Raw genomic sequence first — 9,043 nt, 5'->3', positions numbered from 1 at the left:
ATCATGTACACATATGTAGACATAAAAGTTCTCCTTAGTCAGTTTAGTACCTTTGGGTAGCAAAGGCATATTTCAGGTTATACACGTTCATTGTTAGTAACTATTATAGGTATAGTTAGGAGATATTACTTACCATTCCAAGTACAAGGAATCACACAAGATTCAGTTCATTCATGAGTCTATACTACTACATAGATACGTTTACGTGATTACGTTTACATAGATACGCTTACATGAGTGCGTTTACACATACGATAATAGGACAGACATAACTAGGTGCTATAGCATGGAACGATTTCAGGATCTAACTATACCAATGAATCACAATGCACTGTGATAGTTACATTGGGTGTACATGATCATAGTAATGTGGATGTTCGCGGCTTGCAGACATGTAGGGGTCGTGTGTGGGTCCCAAAATCTCTTTGACAGGGGAGCATCTAGCTTGGGATCTAGCCATCACATTATGCCTTATCCCTCAATTAAGGCAAAATAGTACAAAAGTAGTCACTTATTACAAATACTACAGTACTTACGACAATTACAATAGGATATAAAGCTCCAGTTAATATATTATTAATACCTTTACTATGTGGCATATTCACATGATCGATGAGGTAGATTAGAATAATAATAATAGTCGTACAGTCGGGTCTTGGTAGAAGACTACTTTCAAAACAGTCGGGTCTTGGTAGAAGACTACTTTCAAAACAATTGAGTCTTGGTAGTTACTTATTGAAATACTACAGTACTATAATATTTTCCCGTAACATTCACATGATGCACGGTAATGTAAAAGCTATATTTTTGGTCAATGATAGTCGGATTTGGGAAAATACACACTCTTACAAGAGACACACACATATACTAGATGCCTTGGTAAAAGGATACTTTTAGAAGGAAACATAGGGTTTTCTAGGAGTTTCAAAACTTTTACATACTTACACTTCACATACTTACAAATACTTACATACAAATTTAGACACTAAAATACTTATGATCTCACCAGCTTTAAAGCTGATACTCTCTTTCAAAATAATTTGTATTCTCAGATCAACAGTAGATAGGTACCGATGCAAGGTTTAGAGAAGATGGAGCTTGTTCAAGACTTATCTTTCATTTTGATTTATACTTTAGTGTCTATTATAATTTGACAGAACACACTTGTATTAAAATTATATTATTAATGCAATGGATGATGTTGTTGCTTGGTTACTACTATTCATTGTTGTGATACTGTACATGACGTCCTCTGCCCCAGAATGTTTCCACCGTTCCTGGTTTTGGGATGTGACAATTATTTAGTGGTTCGGCTACATACCTTCCTTTCACCCTCCATGAAGTCTTTTCCAAAAGACCTACAGTTTTGTCAGCATTATCGATTGGTGCTGACCAAAAGTACTCATCACAACCATCAACATTATCTGCTTCAACTAAGGACGTTAATTCGACTATTTGACTTTTAGTTACTCCATTAATTGCGAAAACTTGGTTAGGAACGATTTGAACCTTTGTAAAAACGGTCGCAATTTCTTTTAAAACTATTGGATTGTTTTCAAAAAGACGTGCAAATTCAATAGAGTTTTTAGAAATAAGAACTTTCGCAGGTTTTGGTTCGCTTTTAGCAAATTTTGATCAGTCAACTTCATCCTCTACAGAGATTTCACTCATATCACTGTCATCATCGAATTGAGAGACGTTTTCAACATTCAATTTGTTTTCTGAACTCAATTTTGCACTCAACGAGTCAAATTTCTACACTGTATTAGTTTTGATTTTGTGCTTGTCATTTTCATCAAGAAACTATTTCAACATATTCTTATGGTCCTTGGACTTAATATAAGATTCAATGTTTTCCAGACCAATCCTGTAGACATCTACAGTTTCGTCCGATGAGACGATGGATTTGCATTGATATCAATCAGCATCAATTTCATCTTCCTTTAATTAAAGGAATGGTACGATGATTTTGTGAATTCTCTTACCAATCTCACAATCTATATGCAATTGAGTGATGTTAAAATAGATCCGTTTAGCAGTCAAACAAAAATTGTTACGTTGTTTTAAAAACATTAAATTGTCTCGTTGTAAATAAATTGACTCATCCCTAGACCTAGATAGTTCAGACTCTATCTTCTCAATCCACATCCTTCGCTCCTTACTCTTTGATGAAATCCTGCTGATTTGATCGGTTAGTTAGAATTTGTCAAGCGAATTTGTTTTAAGCTATCACTGATACTAGAAAATGTGAATTTTAACTCATTTAGTTTAGTTTCGTATCTGGACACATGTATATTAAGGGATTAAAGAATAGAGTTTACCTTGTTGATCAATTGATCACATTCCTGATCTGCTCGAAGATGGGCTTCCTAGCAAAGCAACTATCATTCCTTCTCCTATTCTCAGCTCCATATCCACTGTCAGTCGCATAGCCTTGCATATGTGACACATCATTTTTCACCATCAAACATTTTCCCCCAACATGCGAATCCTCTTCATTTGAAATGAAACTTCTCCCATGAGTAGGCCTGCGAACCTCCTCATCTTCTGAATCAGTGGACCAGACTATCACCCTGGCGAATTCGTCATCGGCTTCATTTTCCTACACAATTAAAGCAAGCATAGTATTATCAAAGCTCTTTTTTTCTTTATCTCCTCAAGCTTTAGGAGATGGTAGGCCTCATCATCTTCTCCATCCTTCCTCTCCTTCATCTTTCACAACATGCAATCTTTCGCCAAATGGTTTTTTCCATGATAGAAGTTACAATCATAGCTAGAGTCACCAATGACCTTTTTCTCCTTCTTTTCCTCTTCTTTCTAAGAGCTGTTCGCTCCTCTTTCATCTTATCTGAACTGTAGCTTCCCTTTTAGTTTCAGTTTTTGTTGGAAGGGAACTTCTTCTTTGCGAATCTCTTTGTATTCGACACCATTAATGCAAACTCTTCATTTGTAAGCTCACAATTTGAAAGATTAGACTCTGAACCATCCTCAACAACCTTCTCGCCCTTCACAACTAGGGATAGAGATCCCATCCCGGAGACAACTTTCGCTTCTTTCGTCACCTCACTTTCATGTGACTTTAGGATTCCAACAAGGTTTGCCAAGGTATAATTCCTGAATTGCTCGTGTGCCTTGACTGTTAATACCACTACCATCCACTCAGATCTAAGCCCATTCATGAACGTGACCTTCTGTTCGATAACTTCACGTCCGATACCGTGTTTCATCATCTTACTTAGAAGATGATTATAATAACTGAAAGTGTGGCTTAAATTGTCTTCAGGCTTCTGAGCAAATGCTCCAAATTTTGAAAGTAGGAGCGTTTGTGTAGAGTGCTCGAGATCTGCATCTATAGAGCAGAGCTCTTTAAGCCTACCCCATATGGCTTTGGCTGTGTCACAAGAACTGAACATGCGAAAAGTGTTAGCAAATCGAATGATTCTCATTTCCTTAGCATTGTTGACCAGTTTGTCCTTCTAATCTTGAGGAACATCTTTGACTCCAAGAAGAAGTCTATTGTAGTCTGCTTGAGTTTTGATAACTCTTCTTGTTCAAGTGTGAACAAATACTCCAAGTGTGACGGCCTGCCAAATTAGATATCCATTGTCCTCAAGACCAAGGATGTAATATTCGAAGTGAAGAGACCATACTTCATCTTCATTGGGAAAAAAAATTGTGATGCTTGTGGTCGATCCGATGCTGCTCGAGAGATTAATGGAATTGATGTGAGAATCGCCGTGCTGCATGATGATAAACCCTTTGTAACCTGTTAAGAATCAAACATGTAAACTGAAGTAGATTTAGGGTAATATTGCAATCACTGAGTATCGCCAATATAATACAGCTCAAACAAATCCAATATTAACAAAAACCCTAATAGCTCTATAAATAGAAGAGATGCGTATAGATTACACAGTCTGCTGCTTTGATACCAATTGTTAGGATGATAATCCTTGAATGATCGAATAGATTCAATAATAGATGAAAAACAAGAACATAACAATGGATCAAAATATGCTTAATGATTATAAGCCACAACCTCAGAAGAACTCGATTAAGAATTGCTACTCTAAAGGCATGTTTCGGGTTACAAGAATAAAACTAAAGTTACAAAACATGGTGCATGCATGCACCTTAAATACTATAACCCTAGAAAGAAAATAACGGATGGATATGCCCAATCCGTGTACAAAATGGACTAAACTAAACAACCCAATGATGCAACACTATGAACCCAACAATACTTTTTCTTTATATCTAAAAAGTATATATTCCGATTTATAAGTGTTTTATACTAATAAAACAATACTTTTTCTAACCAAAAAGTATAAAATAATACTTTTTCTAACTAGAAGTATACATTTATAGTGTATGAATGCTTAACCTAACTCATACATAATCTTACTTTTTAACCGTACTATTATGTGTGATGTGTATAAATGTTTACTTATAGTATAATTTCTATTACAACAAAGTTTGATAATTTTCTTATAAATGTATATTGTACTTGTACAAAAATATAGATACTTATAAACTGTTTAAGTACATGTTCGAGCTGCATATAAGCCTATTTCGTCTTATATGAGTGTTTTTAGAGTGTACTCGGTATTTATTAGCCTTATATTTATAGATGCTTGTAAAACCTCCAAGTATGTATTAATGTTGTGCCTCCTAGTCATGAATGAATGAATTCGCCTCCAAGGCCTAAGTGATTGTATGTGCCTTCAAGGCATGAGTGAATGTATGTGCCTCTAAGGCATGAGCGAAGGTATGTTTTATATATTTGTATGTTTGTATGTTTGTATGAGTGTATGTTTGTATCTAAGTTTTGTATTTAGAGTATTGACTATATATAACTACTATATAGTCATGTAGTTAGAGTCTTGGTAGAGTAAGGTATTCTGACCAATTTTGGCAGTATAACAGCTTGTAACAGCGTAAATCCAAGTTTTACCCAATGTAAAACCAACAATTTCCAATATATGTACAAGTTCAAATAGTTGTTTATATCATATTAATTTAACCAATGACTATAATTCAACTATTTTTCAATGTTATAACTACAATAACTAACTATTACTATTATCAGTTTTAAAATCATATTTAACATTTATAAATCAAATAAATATCAAATACCGGAGAATTTAGATATTATGCGTCCAAGTAGTGTGTGGAAACCCAAACATGGATGAAAGAGGTTATTAACTCTTTGAACCTTACAGGGGATTAATTACCCTTATTTGGAGAATATATGATCAATCTCTATTCGTTAACGGGCTTTACAGGTTGTTCATTTGACCGTTGAAAGGCTCACACATTACTATATCTGCATTGAATCACCAATAAAGATTTATTAGACTTCTTGTGAATAGTATTTTATAATTAATCATGTAATAATGGTTTGTAATGTTTTGTGTAGTACATGTATTTTAAATAAATAAAAATGGAAAAAAATGCTTTCAATTTTGGGACGTTACATGAGTACTGATAGGTGATGAAAAGATGAGATGATGATGAGAGGACTTGACTATTGATGAGTCAGTCATCTAGCAAAGTATAGATGATGACCATAGACTATTCTTGACAGTCCATTAGAACATTGGCAGTTTCGCAATCTGTAGGTGTGGATGAACTATGTGTTCATTTGATGTACCTTATCCCCGCATGGTTCCCTTATTGACATGTATTGCGAAGGGAATCCTCCGAGCAGTATTGTCTACCCTTACTGATGATGATCCTTTGCATAGGGCCCATAAGATCAGTATTTCAGGATTAGTACATAAGAACAACGAGAATGTTAAAGAACTTAATTATTGTGGGTTTAAAACACTACGTTCTCACCAGGCTCCCATGCCCGACTCACTTAGTTTCTTTGTATTATAGGTAGCGGTACAAAAGCATAAGGACGATGATTGATTTGAGGAGTTATTAGGCCATATTATAATAAATTGTTGTAAGACCTGTTAAAGCATGTTTATGCTTATGTATCTGCATCAAATGATGACATTCAAAGGTTTTATATATAAATGGAAATTCACTACAAAAAATTACATTTAATGGCACAAACTTTTAGTGGCATATATTTTTTGTACCACTATAGTATATTTATATTGGCGTATATTTTTTTGTGTCATTATATGTAATTAAAATTAATTTTTTTTATGTTTTCAAGTTCCCGCTCCTAATTCCCGCTCTTGATTTCCCCAAGATTAGAAGTGTTCCGTTTAGGGTTTTAGTGGCCTCACTTTTATTTTCACTGTTGTCTGGTCTTCTTCCTCGCTCAAGAGTCGGTTTTTGATGGAGTCTCGTTGTCACTCTCTCCACACCTCCTAATATCCCACTTCTGGTAGTCGGTAAGTTGTCTCCTAACATGTGTATTCCTTTAGTCTATGCTTGCTAATTGATTTTTCTATATATAACAGAAATTTTGGATTTATGTCAGTTCAAGCTATTTCATGTTATAATTTCTTCAATTTTTAATTTAACTAATATTAAGTTTAGTTATAATTTCGAAATAGCAACAATGCTAAGGGTTTTGTAGGAAATACGCAATGCTGATTTGTGCTAGTTCATAGCCGACCCCGTTAATTGAATTAGAGAAGACACCAGTCTATTGCTTTATCCGTTTCTTGCCATCGAGGAGGTAATCCTTTTTTTTAGAGATTTTTCATATTTTATTGTCTTTTGTTTTTTTTTTTCCAGTTACTTTTTCATGTTAGTCATCTTTAGAGAAGATATCGATATTATAACTTGATATTTGGAATTGCAAGACATTTGGCAGGAACATCCTTGTAACAATTTATTGGTATGTATAATCTAGATACTTCAATTAGATTCAGGAGGCAGTCCTTTTTTTGAAAAAAACTTCGACCTTCCAAAAAAGGTGTACAGTTTTACTATACAATTTGTGGGTTTATATAATCTTAGATCTTTTAATTAAATTGATTTTCTGTTCACAAAAGAATCAAGTTGATCTTAATTATTGGAATCCAAGCAATCAAAACAATGACATTAGTTACTTGTTTGTAATGATTGATTTTGGATGTGTGCTTAAGAATGGTAATCGGGTCCTACTTGGTTTTAGGTTTATAATTTAGATTAGTTTTTGTTTTTAATGTTCAATCGTAGAATATGATGTGATATAGCCCTTGGCTAGAGATTTTAACAATATTCAATATCTTAGCGTATAATATATTCATGGTCTAGTTACAGGTACCTTCCTTTTTTTATTTGAATTTCTCTAAAAAATACATTTATTCATGTTTTTTTTGATTGCTTTATACTGTTCTTCCAACCAACATGAGCATATTTTATGCATATACACATGGCTCTAGTGAGGAATAGGTAAACACTCACTCTTACAACAGGTTTTTGCCATGTATTATATGTATATGAAATCTGAACTATGATTTTTTTTTTGTATATGAAATCTGATCTAAGATTTTTTGTTTTTTGTTTTTTTTCCAGGCATTTCCACAAAATCTTCTATTGTTCATCACTTCATTTTACAAAGTTACTCTTTGTTTCATATAAATGGTCTTTCTATAATTGATAATTCTTAATAATTCAGCATCTAAAGTATTGTTTTTGCATGCAGCTTCCTATTCCTGTATTGGAGTCCGCACAAGAAAACATCATTTCACTACAAATGAGGCTGGTTTAAATCTTAAATATTGTTGTTAGGCAATTATTTAGTTTGATATTTTTATGTTATGAGTCATAGTATTATATCATTTAGACTTATTAACCATTTTAGAAGACTTGTATTTTAAATACTGTTGTTAGACAAGTTAAATATAGTATTTTCAATTTATTCTTTTATTTGTCATTTTGTATTTTTTATTTCAATAAATAAAAAATTTAATCGAACCAAATTTTTAAATACGATTTTTTGTGGTAAAAGAATTGTTGCTAAAATAGATATATAGATGTTATTTTAGTTGGTATATAGTGGCATAAAATAAGTGCCACTAAAACTTAAAAAACATTTAGTGGCATAACTGAAAAGTGCCACTAAATTCGTCTAAGGCTGCAGCGACACAACCAAAAAGTGGGCAGTGGTTTTAGTGGCACTATTTTTTTGTGCCGCTGATTACCAAATGGGCTTTTAGTGGCATTATTTTTGGTTTTTAGTAGCACTTTTTCTATGCCACTAAATGCCATTTTATTTGTAGTGATTGTTTCTTCGGAAACACATTATCGTTTTGATAAAAAAATCAACTAAGTAGAATCTAACCAAATTGTATGATAATGATTACCTGTCTTGATGATAATGATCACTTGTCTTGATTTTATTGATATAAAATGTTGAATATAGAGATAAATGTATGAATGAAAGTACAATTGTCGTATATGAGCTAAATGTGTCTCTTGTGTGCTAGTTTCATATCTTATTTATAGTCTAATGCTAATAAAAAGAAGTCTGATAATTCCGTGATCCTCCAGAATTAGCATATGAAAGTTATTTGACATGCTATTCCGTGTCTTTTGCCTGGTTGAGATGACTATTTGTTGAGAATGGGTCTTGTGTTGACTCGTTTTGCACATATGAGAAAAATAAACAAAATATAGTCGTGATAATTTTTGGAAGTATGAATGGTAATTGCCAGGATCCTGGGATATGTATAAGGATCCTGTGGCTTTAGAAGTATTCAAGGATCCTGAATATGATACAAGGATCTTGTACCTAACAATTGCCCCCAAATTATACTTGTGAAATATCGAGGTTAGTCTTTCCGTATTTAAAGGTATAATATAAAAATAATAAATGAAAGTGATAAAAAATTTGAATTTTAAACCCTAATTGGATAGGGTTATCTGCCCAAGGTTAATCATTATGCGGACAAATCATACCGTCTCTCTTCTTCCATTGGGTTAAATAGGGTAATCCTATTTACTCTGTTTATCTTTCCTATCACGTCTCTGGCTACCTTAACAGGTAATTTATTTCCCTTGTTTTTCATTTGTTACCTTCTCCTCCAATCATGGGCAAGAAGATGGTCCGTTCTCACACTAGCATTACTGCTCCTCCAGAGATTGACAT

At 33.4% G+C, this 9,043-nt stretch overlaps 1 long non-coding RNA gene across 1 annotated transcript; it reads left to right on the top strand.

Moving 5' to 3' along the window:
* Positions 1 to 6,180: 6,180 nt before the first annotated feature.
* Positions 6,181 to 7,821, top strand: LOC111881946 (uncharacterized). Its single transcript, XR_002847001.2, has 3 exons — positions 6,181 to 6,643; positions 7,468 to 7,512; positions 7,598 to 7,821. It is a non-coding gene; the product is annotated as an uncharacterized LOC111881946 (long non-coding RNA).
* The last annotated feature ends 1,222 nt before the right edge of the window (positions 7,822 to 9,043 follow it).

The sequence above is a fragment of the Lactuca sativa genome, chromosome 1, assembly GCF_002870075.4.
Source record: "Lactuca sativa cultivar Salinas chromosome 1, Lsat_Salinas_v11, whole genome shotgun sequence".
In the NCBI taxonomy this organism is placed as follows: domain Eukaryota; kingdom Viridiplantae; phylum Streptophyta; class Magnoliopsida; order Asterales; family Asteraceae; genus Lactuca; species Lactuca sativa.
The sequence above is the reverse complement of the archived record's forward strand: the minus strand, read 5'-3'. Positions and strand labels throughout refer to the sequence as shown.